Genomic DNA, 14,807 nt, shown 5'->3' with positions numbered 1-14,807 from the left:
ACCTATGATTAAGACATTTGAAAAGCTTTTTAACCGAATGCGCCAAAAATTCACCATGGACAGTGATATGTTCAGAAAGCAGTGTACTCTAATTTGTAATACAGCAACTGGCATTTTTTCTCAAGTATTGATATAAATTTTATGCATGCCAATAACATCTCATAGGGGTCTAAAAAATATAGATAAATGTGGTTTTAAATACAAATTATCCTATGAAGCCAAAGTTAGCTTTTTTCTGATTGCATGCTTTATCCATGTGAAAACCCTCACTTTGTCCCCAAAATGTTTTTCCTTCCTCTGTTTCCACCTGTCTAAATTCTAGTTTCATTCAGAAATAATGCTGATTCTCATACTCTGTAACCCCAATCTTTCTTTTCTTTTTTTTTTTTGGCTTTTACAAAAGGGATTTATCAGGTTACAATTTGCAATTCTAAGGCAATAAAAATGTCCAAATTAAGGCGAGAAAGACACCTTGACTCTGAGGAAAGGCAAATGGCATCTGGTGTTCCTCTGTCACATGGGAAGACACATGGTGACGTCTGCTGACCCATCTCCCCAAAATGTCTGGGGGCTTCTGTGTGTCCTTTTTTTTGTTCCTCTTGAGCATTTCTGTCTCTGAGCACTCTCCAAAATGTCTTTTATCCTTTCATTAAGAACTCCAGTAAAGATAATTAAGATCCACCTTGTATTGGTGGGTCATATCCCCATGCAAACAACCTAATCAAAAGGTACTGTCCACAATAGGTCCGTATCCACAGGAACAGATTAGAAGAACATGGCTTTTCTGGGGTAATTATTATTTTTTGTTTTTGTTTTTTTATTTTAGTTTAAACATAAAAACATACAACACCAACATTCTTACCATATGACCACTCCATTCTTGGTATACAATCAATAACTCACAATATCATCACATAGTTGTATATTCATCACCATGATCATTTCTTAGAAAATTTGCATCAATTCAGAGAAAGAAATAAAAAGAAAAAAGAAAAAAATTCATATACGCCATAGCCCTTCATCTCACTGACCGCTACTATTTCCAACCACCCAATATATTTTAGCCTTTGTTCTCCCTATTTTTTTTCTATACCCCTTACCATTCCTTTTCATTGACCACTAGCATTTCAATCTAATAAATTTATTTCAACATTTGTTCCCCCTATTATTTATTTATTTTTAATCCGTATGTTTCACTCATCTGTCCATACCATAGATAAAAGGAGCATCAGATACAAGGTTTTCACAATCACACAGTCACACTGCAAAAGCTATTATCATTATACAATCATCTTCAAGAAATATGGCTACTGGAACACCACTCTACATTTTTAAGTACTGCCTTCCAGCCTCTCCAATATACCTTAATTAAAAAAGTGATATCTATATAATGCATAAGAATAACCTTTAGGATAACCTCTCAACTCTGTTTGAAATCTTTCAGCCACTGACACTTTGTTTTGTCTCATTTCTTTCTTTCCCCTTTGGTCAAGATTTTCATAATCCCTTGATGCTGAGTTTCAGCTCATTCTAGGATTTCTGTCCCACGCTGCCAGGAAAATTTACACCCCAGGGAGTCATGTCCCATGTAGAGAGGGGGTGGGCAATGAGTTTGCTTGTCATGTTGGCTGAGAGAGAGAGAGGCCACATCTGAGCAACAAAAGAGGTTCTCTGGGGGTGACTCTGAGGCATAATTATAAGCAGGGTTAACTTCTCTTTTGTAGAAATAAGTTTCATAGGGATGAACCACAAATTGAGAGCTCAGCCTATTCAATTGGTTGTCTTCACTGCTTGTGAGAATCTCAGGAATTCTCCACATGGGGAAGTAGAATTTTCCCCCTTTCTCATCATTCCTTCTGATAATTATTAAAGTTGGCAATGCAATGTTATGGTATTTTGTTTATGTTGGCAATTTTTTTATAATACAAAGTTCTAAGCAGAACAAGCTCCTCTCATATTTGGGAAGATTTAGATTTTTACCACTGGTTGCCATTAAACATGTATCTTTATGTAACACCCTTAGTCATCTATTTCTTTAAATGATATCTAATGATCATGTTACATAAAATAATAAAATTAGCTTTTAACTTCTTTCTGCTCCTCTCTTCTATTACTTGCCCAGTTTGTTTTATTTTTAAAATATTTTTTATTGAGAAATATAACATAAAAACAAAAAAACAAATTTCAGAGTACATTTTAACAAGAAGTTATAAAACAAATTTCAAAGTTTGGTAAGTGGGATTTAAAGTTCCACAATTTTAGGTTTTTCCTTTTAGCTGCTCTAAGACACTGGAGACCAAAAAGAAATATCAATACAATGATTCAGGAGTCATACCTATTTGTTAAATCCTATCATTTCTATTGCCAACTCCTCATTCTCCTTCGATCCTTCTCCCAATCCTTACGATTCTTTTGGCAACGACCATTCTAATTTCTTCATGTTGAAAAGGAGTATCACGCTCTCTTTCTCCGCCGGCCCACCGTGCGGCGCCCACGCCCCGCAGCAGCCGACCCGCCCGCCCTCCTTCTCCCCTCTTTCTCCGCTGGCCCGCCCGCCCTCCTTCTCCCCCCTCTTTCTCCGCCGGCCCGCCGCGCGGCGCCCACGCCCCGCAGCAGCCGACCCGCCCACCCTCCTTCTCCCCTCTCTCTCCCCCCTCCTGCTCCAGCGGCTCTCCAACCACCACGGTGCCCTGTTCCGCCTTCACGGGCTCCTCCGCCACCAGCCTCGACACCCTTGCCGCCCTCACCTTTCCTCCTCCAGAACAGCTACTGGGGGAGTGGAGACAACACAGAGCAGCTCCCGGAGCCACGATGGAAATCAAAGGGACAGCGTACCCCATCCTGGAACGGCTGACTGTCTGGGAGAACCAGCTCCGGTGAGAACACCGAGGGACGCGGGCTTTCCTGGGCGGGACAGCAAGCGGCCAGAGTCCCTCCCTTCCTCCTTCCCAAGCCAGCTGGCAGAATTGGGCAGGCGGTCCCCTCAAGCCGCGGCGGCTGGCGTCCCCACCACGCGAGGCCCCCCGGACCAACTGAAAGAGTTGGGTCAGAAATCCCCAGACTGCGGAAAACGGTGACCAGGGGGTCCCTTCCAAACACGTGACTCCCCGGTCCGCATGGAAACAGTGCACTCTCCCGGGCTGCGACAGCTGGCACCCTTCCGCCACGCTTGGCGCCCCGGGCCGACTAGGAAATTTGGTCAGGCGCTCTCACGTGCTGCGGCGGCCGGCGACCCTCCCCGTGTTCGGACCCCCGGGCCGGCGGGCACTCTTCCAAGACGCTTCGGCTGCCAAACCTCCCCTACGGCAAGAGTTTTCCAGAGTTAAAGGACCCACAGCAACTTTTACTGGTGGATCCCGTAGACAAACGTGTGCCACGAGCGCCACCTACTGGGCAGGATAAGAAAAACAGAACCCAGAGATTTCACAGAAAAATCTTACAATCTGTGGGGTCCAACACTCAGGGAAATCTGACTAAATGCCCAGACGCCAGCAGAAGATAACGGATCACGCTCAGAAAATTGAAAATATGGCCCAGTCAAAAGAACAAACCAAGAGTTCAAATGAGATACAGGAGCTGAAACAACTAATGCTGAATATACGAACAGAAATGGAAAACCTCTTCAAAAACGAAATCGATAAATTGAGGGAGGACATGAAGAAGACATGGGTTGAACATAAAGAAGAAATAGAAAAACTGAAAAAACAAATCACAGAGCTTATGGAAGTGAAGGATAAAGTAGAAAAGATGGAAAAAACAATGGATACCTACAATGATAGATTTAAAGAGACAGAAGACAGAATTAGTGATTTGGAGGATACAACATCTGAATTCCAAAAAGAAACAGAAACTATCCGGAAAAGAATGGAAAAATTCGAACAGGGTATCAGGGAACTCAAGGACAATATGAACCGCACAAATATACGTGTTGTGGGTGTCCCAGAAGGAGAAGAGAAGGGAAAAGGAGGAGAAAAACTAATGGAAGAAATTATCACTGAAAATTTCCCAACTCTTATGAAAGACCTAAAATTACAGATCCAAGAAGTGCAGCGCACCCCAAAGAGATCAGACCCAAATAGGCGTTCCCCAAGACACTTATTAGTTAGAATGTCGGAGGACAAGGAGAAAGAGATCTTGAAAGCAGCGAGAGAGAAGCAATCCATCACATACAAGGGAAACCCAATAAGACTATGTGTAGATTTCTCAGCAGAAACCATGGAAGCTAGAAGACAGTGGGATGATATATTTAAGTTACTAAAAGAGAAAAACTGCCAACCAAGACTCCTATATCCAGCAAAATTGTCCTTCAAAAATGAGGGAGAAATTAAAACATTCTCAGACAAAAAGTCACTGAGGGAATTTGTGACCAAGAGACCAGCTCTGCAAGAAATACTAAAGGGAGCACTAGAGTCAGATACAAAAAGACAGAAGAGAGAGATATGGAGAAGAGTGTAGAAAGAAGGAAAGTCAGATATGATATATATAATACAAAAGGCAAAATGGTAGAGGAAAATATTATCCAAACAGTAATAACTCTAAATGTCAATGGACTGAATTCCCCAATTAAAAGACATAGACTGGCAGAATGGATTAAAAAACAGGATCCTTCTATATGCTGTCTACAGGAAACACATCTTAGACCCAAAGATAAATATAGGTTGAAAGTGAGAGGTTGGGAAAAGATGTTTCATGCAAATAACAACCAGAAAAGAGCAGGAGTGGCTATACTAATATCCAACAAATTAGACTTCAAATGTAAAACAGTTAAAAGAGACAAAGAAGGACACCATATACTAATAAAAGGAACAATTAAACAAGAAGACATAACAATCATAAATATTTATGCACCAAACCAGAATGCCCCAAAATACATGAGGAATACACTGCAAACACTGAAAAGGGAAATAGACACATATACCATAATAGTTGGAGACTTCAATTCACCACTCTCATCAATGGACAGAACATCTAGACAGAGGATCAATAAAGAAATAGAGAATCTGAATATTACTATAAATGAGCTAGACTTAACAGACATCTATAGGACATTACATCCCACAACAGCAGGATACACCTTTTTTTCAAGTGCTCATGGATCATTCTCAAAGATAGACCATATGCTGGGTCACAAAGCAAGTCTTAACAAATTTAACAAGATTGAAATCATACACAACACTTTCTCGGATCATAAAGGAATGAAGTTGGAAATCAATAATAGGTGGAGTGCCAGAAAATTCACAAATACATGGAGGCTCAACAACACACTCTTAAACAACAAGTGGGTCAAAGAAAAAATTGCAAGAGAAATTAGTAAATACCTCGAGGCGAATGAAAATGAAAACACAACATATCAAAATTTATGGGACGCAGCAAAGGCAGTGCTAAGAGGTAAATTTATTGCCCTAAATGCCTTTATCAGAAAAGAAGAAAAGGCAAAAATGCAGGAATTAACTGTCCACTTGGAAGAACTGGAGAAAGAACAGCAAACTAATCCCAAAGCAAGCAAAAGGAAAGAAATAACAAAGATTAGAGCAGAAATAAATGAAATTGAAAACATGAAAACAATAGAGAAAATCAATAAGACCAGAAGTTGGTTCTATGAGAAAATCAATAAGATTGATGGGCCCTTAGCAAGACTGACAAAAAGAAGAAGAGAGAGGATGCAAATAAATAAGATCAGAAATGGAAGAGGAGACATAACTACTGACCTCACAGAAATAAAGGAGGTAATAACAGGATACTATGAACAACTTTACGCTAATAAATACAACAATTTAGAGGAAATGGACGGGTTCCTGGAAAGACATGAACAACCAACTTTGACTCAAGAAGACATAGATGACCTCAACAAACCAATCACAAGTAAAGAGATTGAATTAGTCATTCAAAAGCTCCCTAAAAAGAAAAGTCCAGGACCAGACGGCTTCACATGTGAATTCTATCAAACATTCCAGAAGGATTTAGTACCAACTCTCCTCAAACTCTTCAAAATAATCGAAGTGGAGGGAAAACTACCTAATTCATTCTATGGAGCCAACATCACCCTCATACCAAAACCAGGCAAAGATATTACAAAAAAAGAAAACTACAGACCAATCTCTCTAATGAATATAGATGCAAAAATCCTCAATAAAATTCTAGCAAATCGTATCCAACAACACATTAAAAGAATCATACATCATGACCAAGTAGGATTCATCCCAGGTATGCAAGGATGGTTCAACATAAGAAAATCAATTAATGTAATACACCACATCAACAAATCAAAGCAGAAAAATCACATGATCATCTCAATTGATGCAGAGAAGGCATTTGACAAGATTCAACATCCTTTCCTGTTGAAAACACTTCAAAAGATAGGAATACAAGGGAACTTCCTTAAAATGATAGAGGGAATATATGAAAAACCCACAGCTAATATCATCCTCAATGGGGAAAAATTGAAAACTTTCCCCCTAAGATCAGGAACAAGACAAGGATGTCCACTATCACCACTATTATTCAACATTGTGTTAGAAGTTCTAGCCAAAGCAATTAGACAAGAAAAAGAAATACAAGGCATCAAAATTGGAAAGGAAGAAGTAAAACTATCACTGTTTGCAGACGATACGATACTATATGTCGAAAACCCGGAAAAATCCACAACAAAACTACTAGAGCTAATAAATGAGTACAGCAAAGTAGCAGGCTACAAGATCAACATTCAAAAATCTGTAGCTTTTCTATACACTAGTAATGAACAAGCGGAGGGGAAAATCAAGAAACGAATCCCATTTACAATCGCAACTAAAAGAATAAAATACCTATGAATAAATTTAACCAAAGAGACAAAAAACCTATATAAAGAAAACTACAAAAAACTGCTAAAAGAAATCACAGAAGACCTAAATAGATGGAAGGGCATACCGTGTTCATGGATTGGAAGACTAAATATAATTAAGATGTCAATCCTGCCTAAACTGATCTACAGATTCAATGCAATACCAATCAAAATCCCAACAACTTATTTTTCAGAATTAGAAAAACCAATAAGCAAATTTATCTGGAAGGGCAGGGTGCCCCGAATTGCTAAAAACATCTTGAGGAAAAAAAAGGAAGCTGGAGGTCTCGCGATGCCGGACTTTAAGGCATATTATGAAGCCACAGTGGTCAAAACAGCATGGTATTGGCATAAAGATAGATATATCGACCAATGGAATCGAATAGAGTGCTCAGATATAGACCCTCTCATCTATGGACATTTGATCTTTGATAAGGCAGTCAAGCCAACTCACCTGGGACAGAACAGTCTCTTCAATAAATGGTGCCTAGAGAACTGGATATCCATATGCAAAAGAATGAAAGAAGACCCATATCTCACACCCTACACAAAAGTTAACTCAAAATGGATCAAAGATCTAAACATTAGGTCTAAGACCATAAAACAGTTAGAGGAAAATGTAGGGAGATATCTTATGAATCTTACAACTGGAAGTGGTTTTATGGACCTTAAACCTAAAGCAAAGGCACTGAAGAAAGAAATAAATAAATGGGAGCTCCTCAAAATTAAACACTTTTGTGCATCAAAGAACTTCATCAAGAAAGTAGAAAGACAGCCTACACAATGGGAAACAATATTTGGAAATGACATATCAGATAAAGGTCTAGTATCCAGAATATATAGAGATTGTTCAACTCAACAACAAAAAGACAGCCAACCCAATTACAAAATGGGAAAAAGAATTGAACAGACACCTACCAGAAGAGGAAATACGGATGGCCAAGAGGCACATGAAGAGATGCTCAATGTCCCTGGCCATTAGAGAAATGCAAATCAAAACCACAATGAGATATCATCTCACACCCACCAGAATGGCCATTATCAACAAAACAGAAAATGACAAGTGCTGGAGAGGATGCGGAGAAAGAGGCACACTTATCCACTGTTGGTGGGAATGTCAAATGGTGCAACCACTGTGGAAGGTAGTTTGGCGGTTCCTCAAAAAGCTGAATATAGAATTGCCATACGACCCAGCAATACCATTGCTAGGTATCTACTCAAAGGACTTAAGGGCAAAGACACAAATGGACATTTGCACACCAATGTTTATAGCAGCGTTATTTATAATTGCAAAGAGATGGAAACAACCAAAATGTCCATCAACAGAAGAATGGCTAAATAAACTGTGGTATATGCATACGATGGAATATTATGCAGCTTTAAGACAAGATAAACTTATGAAGCATGTAATAACATGGATGGACCTAGAGAATATTATGCTGAGTGAGTCCAGCCAAAAACTAAAGGACAAATACTGTATGGTCCCACTGATGTGAACGGACATTCGAGAATAAACTTGAAATATGTCATTGGTAACAGAGTCCAGCAGGAGTTAGAAACAGGGTAAGATAATGGGTAATTGGAGCGGAAGGGATACAGACTGTGCAACAGGACTAGATACAAAAACTCAAAAATGGACAGCACAATAATACCTAATTGTAAAGTAATCATGTTAAAACACTGAATGAAGCTGCATCTGAGCTACAGGGTTTTTTTGTTGTTGTTTTTTACTATTATTACTACTTTTATTTCTTTTCTCTATATTAACATTTTATATCTTTTTCTGTTGTGTTGCCAGTTCCTCTAAACCGATGCAAATGTACTAAGAAACGATGATCATGCATCTATGTGATGATGTTAAGAATTACTGAGTGCATATGTAGAACGGTATGATTTCTAAATGTTGTGCTCATTTCCTTTTTTTTTCTCTTTTCTTTTTTTCTTTCTTTCCGTTAATAAAAAAAAATAAATAAATAAATAAAAAAGAAAAGGAGTGTCAAAATTATGGGAGAGGGAAATGCAACTGGTTGATGCTCTTTGAGAGATTTCACCAATATTGACACATGAGCCTGTGTTGCTTGCTACATTCTGTTTCACATGTGTATAGTCTCCCCATTATATTATCTCTGCTATACAGTAGCTTGTTATATTGAATTTCTCTTGCTCAGGATGGTATAGTGCACACATCTGAAAACATATTTGTATGTACAAATTTCTACCTCACTTAGATTAATAAGTCTATTGCTACACTTATCACATTGTCTGGTAATAACTGGTAGAGATGTCTAGAGATCTGCTTCGAAAAAGAGAGAAAAGTTGGTGGTGGTAGAGATGAAACAAGACTGACCACAACCTGGTAATTATTAAAACTGGCAATGCAGTATTAATGTATTTTGTTTACATGTCAATTTTTTTTATAATACAAAGTTCAAGAAGTTAATCACCCCTACTAGAACAGAGAAGTTCTTAAAAACAGGGTCCATGAGTTTTCTTCTTTGTACATATGCCTAGTACAAAGCAGATGAATTTACTTTTAACTTTACTAAACACATTTTATCCTTTAGACAGATCTACCTTTCAATGAAATCTCAAAGCTTTTCAGTGGCACTTTAATGACTTTTTTGTTAACAGATAAAACACACATCATCAACAACAATTTATTGTGTACCTACTTTCTAAGATCTCCTGTTTTGCTAAAGGTAGCATAGCAAAAATAATTCATTTTCTCAAATAAATTAAAAATGTGACAGTACCCTCAAGGATCTACAGCAAAAAGGGTAGGGAGAGAGGACAGGGAGATGAAGAAAAAGAATTGTAAAAAGAAATAAACACAAATTTAAAGAAAGGGCTCTAAGATATCTATTTTTTTTAATTAGGAAGAGGGCATACAGCTTTGTTCAAGATAGAGTTTCCCTCCCCCCTCCATTTTACAGATGAAGAAATTAAAGCCTAAAGAGGGGAAGTGACTTGCCTAAAGTTACACATCAAGCTGTAACAAAACCAAAATTAAAACTCAAATCTGCTGATTCACAGTTCAATGTGAATTTTTTATATCATAACTTTTTTCTATACCATAATATTCATTAAAGAGGATGAGCTATTTTATTATTAATATATACTTCAATTCTATATTATACCGTTCTAAAGAAGAAAGTAATAGGATAAATAAAGGAAAGGTGGTGGAGAAAAGGCTAGGAAGAAAATGCACTGCACACAACAAACTGATAAAACAGTGAGGCATAAAGACCATATACATACACCATACTTTTTCAATTCTGAGACACAGCTGACTTTAAGACATAAAATATCCATTTCATAAATATTGTGAAATAGACACTATAAAATCTATGTTCATTTCAAAAAACAGTAAAATGTGAAAACATGTACCTTTAAAGCAAGAAAATATAATATAAAGTTTCAGTAAGACACAAAAATCACTATCATTTATTTAGAGCCAGAAAGTTAACAAATACACATAGCAAGAGCTCCATCTTCTAAGATAACAAATAGTTACTAAATACTAAGGCCACGTAGCCTTATTATTTTTCATCAATACAGCATTGAATATATTGAATAATGTACGTAATAATATAAGTCCTTCTTGCTAATTACCTCACAAGAATGAGTTTTTTGATCAGACAAAGCAAAGTTTGATCTCAGGTCCACACTCAGTAAGACTGGAATAAATCTATACTGATCCTAGAGTAAATTCTACTAGCTTACTCAAGCATAATTATTTGATAAGAAAACCTTATATTCTTAAAATTCATCTTTTCCTCTTCAAATCGGGGACAGAAAACAACAGTGAATTTATAAACATTTAAGTTAAATACACAAATTCAGTACTATCATATTGTCTTACTGAACTGAAACTGTATCAAAATAACTAAGCCCATTACAAATCCACCAAAATGAGGAACTACAGAACCAATATATTCCCTATTTACCCATTTTAGTTCAAAGTTTTCCCAAAAAAATGTAATAATACATGTTCATTTTAGAAAATGAGGAAAGTACAAAAGGTACAAGCATTTTTAAGCCACCCATGATCTCACCAACTAGGCTACACCCAACATTTTTCCTATGAATGTGACCATAACTGCGATCATACCAAATACTGAATTTTGTATAAAGTACTTCCTATTAAACATGATTAACTACTGGCTCACATCTTAATATCTTCATTCCAGCTTTCCTGAAACTAAATTTCCATTATTTTTTTCCCACCTTAACTCACTGGTTTCTCCTCAGTTTTTGTTCTTTTGAGTCTTCTTAGCTACATACTTTGCTGCTGACCATTTCTTTTTTCCTAAAACTCTTCCTATCCTCAGTATTTCTCCAGCTATTCTTTTTCTCTTTCTTCATTGGCCCTCTTCCATGAACTCCCAACGATCTCTTAAAAAAAAAAAAAATAGCTTAGGACTAACCTTTGGATTTTCTTGTTAACTTTGAATCCCCAGCACTTAGCACACAAATTAACGCCCAGAGAGGGAAAATGACTTGCCTAAAGTAATACATCAAGTTGTAACAAAACCAAAAATCAAGTAAATGCTCAGTAAACATGACATAGTTGATATTGACTCTGTCACTTAGCTGTGTGACTTTAGGCAAATTAAATCTCTCTCAGTTCCTTCATCTAAACAGCAGGGATAATTAAAATAAGGTGATGCTTGGAAAGCTGAAAAATAACTGTGCTATTATCAACATAATCTAGTTCAGGATTCAAAAATGTTTCTAATTACTATGTATGGTTGACACCAAATCTACCCCTCAATAACCCAACTTATTTTCACTACATTCTCTTATTATATCAAAATTTATATTTTTGTGATCTTCCTTTACTGCCTATCTTCAATCCACTATCAACTGTTCAAATTCTTTTCTACTACCCATCATATAGGACTACAGGTTATACCTACAATGGACTTAAGTTGATTTTTACACTCCTAATTTATCCTCATTCAAATCTGCAACCTCCCTTTAAAAAAAAATTTGTTTTTAGTTTGTTATTCTTGTCCAGCTTCTTATACCATCACCAAAACACTGGAATGGCATTCTCTCGTCTTCCAATAAGTTGGGTGCCCCAACTCTTAGTTCAAAACCTTCTCTGATTAACTAGACTTCTCTGCTCTGAGTTGGTTATAGTAGGGGTAAAATGGGATCACAGTGAATAGCATTACCAAGAAATTATTCCCATAAAATTATTTCTGCATCCTAAAGAACAGCCAATTAGTTATAATGCTTTCTGATCTGCTTATAAGAAAACATCCCATATACAACAAATACCCTCTTTAGTTTCTGTCCTTAGCACTATGTTAGTTTACATTTGTCGAAAAGTGTTTAATTCTTCACAACCCTCTCGTCCTATCCTTAAACAAATTACACCTCAATGTCCATCCATCACCTCCTCCCACTTAAATCTACCAGAAATATGGCAGTGGACCACTTTCTTCCCACTATCTCTTTTCTACCCCTAACCTCCACCCACATCCCACAAATAAAAATCCTGAAAGCTTCAAATAAGTAGAGCAGTGATACACACACATCACCTCTTTCTTTCCTCTAAGTGAAAAGAATTTTGATGCTAATAAGCTATCAAACTCTCTTAGGAACTGAGAAAAATTTTCCAGCCATGCATGCATGATACATAGTCAAGTTTCACTACATCAAAATAGTTGAACCTATATAGTAACAGAACTGTACCTATAAGCTAATAATTCTCGCTTGTGTTACAGTAAGAGAGTTTGCATCATTTCATGCATATATTACAAAAGCCCAACAAGATCAGCGAGAAACACCCCTACAGGGAAAATTTTCTGAAAGTATGTATTGATGTTGACTTTAAACCCAACACATTCTCGTTTTTTAAATTAAAATATTAAGAAATTCCTCTAAGAAATTCCTCACTGCCATCAGCTCAAAATCAAATCATGCTTCTGCCATTAGTTCTGAGAGTTCGCTGCCGAGGCAAAACAATTAGAAGGATTGTCACGCGGTACCTGGAGGGTGGGGGGCGCGGCGATCAGTAGTGAGACTTAACAAGTCTGCTTGTTTGGCCCTTCTCGAGGCTGACTGACTCCTACCTGAGACGTCCTGTCTCTGCACCTTACAAAACGGTCACCTGTACTTGCTCACCTACTCACAAAAGATCCACACCCTTCAGCAGCCACACATATATCTATCCCGTTTGTTTCCTGTATACTTTCTCCTGGCCAACTAACGCCTTCTAGTCAAACAACCTCCGTTCACACTTCACCTAAAATCTTCTCTTTTCAGTCACCTTATGATTTCATTGGGTGCCTCTTACTCCGGAACCACGGGTCCCAATTTGCCCAGAGTCCTTAACCTTCAAAACCCAAGCCTGTCCTTCCTTCATTCCCACCCAGCGATGCCTCACATCCCCTTTCAATTCCTGTTTCCAAGGGGCCAACATACACCCCGGCTCTGCACCTACTCTCCAGGGACTCTTCCTGAGCATCACCCTTTTCCCTTCACTTTCTTCCTCCATAGATCCGGAATCCTCCCATCACAGTCCTCTTTTTGCTCCCATCCTCGAGCACCCGAGGTCGTTCCTCCGTTAACTTAACCTGCCTCACCTCCGCCAACTACGCGGCCTCCCCACCCCAGGCGGCGCCCCCGGGCTCCTCGGCTGCAAACCAGGCCCTTGCCTACGTTCCCGTTTGTGGTCCCAGGCCTCTAGAGGGCGGCGACCAGTCCAAGCCGCGCGGAGACCGACGGGCTGAAGCCAGCGCCCCCCGCGCTGCGGGAACAGGAGTAGGGGCGAGGGCCCCGCGGCGGGTCTTCGCCCCCGCCTCGGCCCGGCCTGCGGCATCTGCTCGGGCAGCGGCAACAGCTGACCAGGCCGGGAGAGAAGACCGGCATCTCCAACCCGCGACTCTGCCTCTCACCTAAACAGAGACGCTCGGGCTTCGCTTTCCCCTAGACGTCCAGTGATGGCTCCGCGGTCGCGTTCCCTCACTCGCTTTTTCACCGCCTGCGACCGCAGCTGAAGAGCGGACGGACAGCGGAACGCCCATTGGCTGAGCCCCTCACGCGCGTCAGCTAGCTCCGACCCAGACCTCGGGTTGTGACTGGCTGGCGCGGCGCCTCTTTTCCAAGTGTAGACCTGATTGGCTCTCTTGCGCCCCCTTACCAGGAGTACCGCTCACCTTCCTCCCGCTTTGGCCTCCCACCCCCCAACTCTGTTTCCATCTGGGAGGGAGGAGGCGGGAGCGAGGGCCGGTGGGATGCGAACAGCCAATGGGGGCGCAGAGAGAGGACCGGGAGGTGGGGTCTGCGGCCGGCTGACCCGCGGGAGAAAGCCCAGCCAATGGGTGCGCGCCCCACATCCCCCGCTTCGGACCGCCCCTTTTGGCTGCTGGCGACGTGACAGGTCGCGCCCAGGGCCACGCCCGGCTGCCATTCGCGCGGGAGAGGCGTCCACTTGAAAGGTGGGGTGGATGGGGCGAGGTCGGCGCTAGAGATTTCCCGGCGGCCATTGTGGCGTTCTCGTATACTGCCTACGTGGGGCCCCGCGCGCCTTTTGGTGGGGCCTGAGGGCCTTCCGGCCATTGCTGAATATGAGGGACCCACACAGAAAACGACCAGTTTGGTGGGACTGATTCTGGTCTAGGATAGCGGCGCTGTCTCTGTCTAGACACCTAGCACTCCCGCGGGGTGCTTGGTAGGGAGGGAACCCAACCAGGGTTTGGTCCACCTCCTCAAACTGGGCCAAATCATTCCATCTTCCACTTCCTCCAAAATAATTTCGTACAAAATTATTGGTGGTGAGAGAAGTTAGACTAGTGATTACCTCTGGGAGATGGGGTAGTGTTCACTGGGAACCTAATGGGAGCAGGAAGCGTTTTGTATCTTGATCTGGATTATCGTTTCAGGGGTGTATACAAACGTAAAACTTCATCGAACTGTACACTTAAGAGTAGTGCACTCTATATACACTAAGCTTTAAGATTAAAATAAGGATTGT

General features: G+C 40.1%; 1 protein-coding gene across 1 annotated transcript in view; it reads right to left on the bottom strand.

The window, feature by feature from the left end:
- The window catches only part of FAR1 (fatty acyl-CoA reductase 1), a 112,663-nt gene extending 98,478 nt beyond the window's left edge, over positions 1–14,185 (bottom strand). Inside the window, exon 1 of the mRNA XM_077114059.1 lies at positions 13,729–14,185. The gene's annotated coding sequence lies outside the window, so the exon portion shown is untranslated. The remainder of the gene's footprint in view (positions 1–13,728) is intronic.
- Positions 14,186–14,807: the final 622 nt, after the last annotated feature.

This window comes from Tamandua tetradactyla, chromosome 8, assembly GCF_023851605.1.
Source record: "Tamandua tetradactyla isolate mTamTet1 chromosome 8, mTamTet1.pri, whole genome shotgun sequence".
In the NCBI taxonomy this organism is placed as follows: domain Eukaryota; kingdom Metazoa; phylum Chordata; class Mammalia; order Pilosa; family Myrmecophagidae; genus Tamandua; species Tamandua tetradactyla.
Note: the sequence above shows the minus strand (reverse complement) of the source record. Positions and strands in the feature narration are given on the sequence as shown.